General features: G+C 51.5%; 1 long non-coding RNA gene across 2 annotated transcripts in view; it reads left to right on the plus strand.

Moving 5' to 3' along the window:
* Window positions 1-336, plus strand: part of LOC119584995 — a 21,225-nt gene that overhangs the window by 829 nt on the left and 20,060 nt on the right. The window lies entirely within an intron of this gene.

The raw sequence follows: 336 nt of genomic DNA on the forward strand, positions 1-336 counted from the left end.
TCAGGGACTTACCCTAACGCAGGAACGTGTCTATTGGAAACGAGTCAGCAAAAGAAACGAGACAGAGAGAGCTCAAAACCGGTAGCTACAATGACAAGATACAATGGAATTAAACAATGCAGAAATAACACAGGCGCTATGAGGGAGAGCAACGAAAGGACAGAGAAAGATCTGGAACAAAATTTTCATTCTTCTCACAGGGAAGCAAACATCGCCAATCAATAGCAGGAGAGCGGCCCGTCGACACCTTTGTAGCCCCTGTAGAAGGCGACGCTGCCGGGGCTCCCGCGGTGGGGAGCCAACAGACGACGGCGTTGCTGGGTGTCTGGTCGCGTC

This window comes from Penaeus monodon, chromosome 19 (assembly GCF_015228065.2).
Source record: "Penaeus monodon isolate SGIC_2016 chromosome 19, NSTDA_Pmon_1, whole genome shotgun sequence".
NCBI lineage: Eukaryota > Metazoa > Arthropoda > Malacostraca > Decapoda > Penaeidae > Penaeus > Penaeus monodon.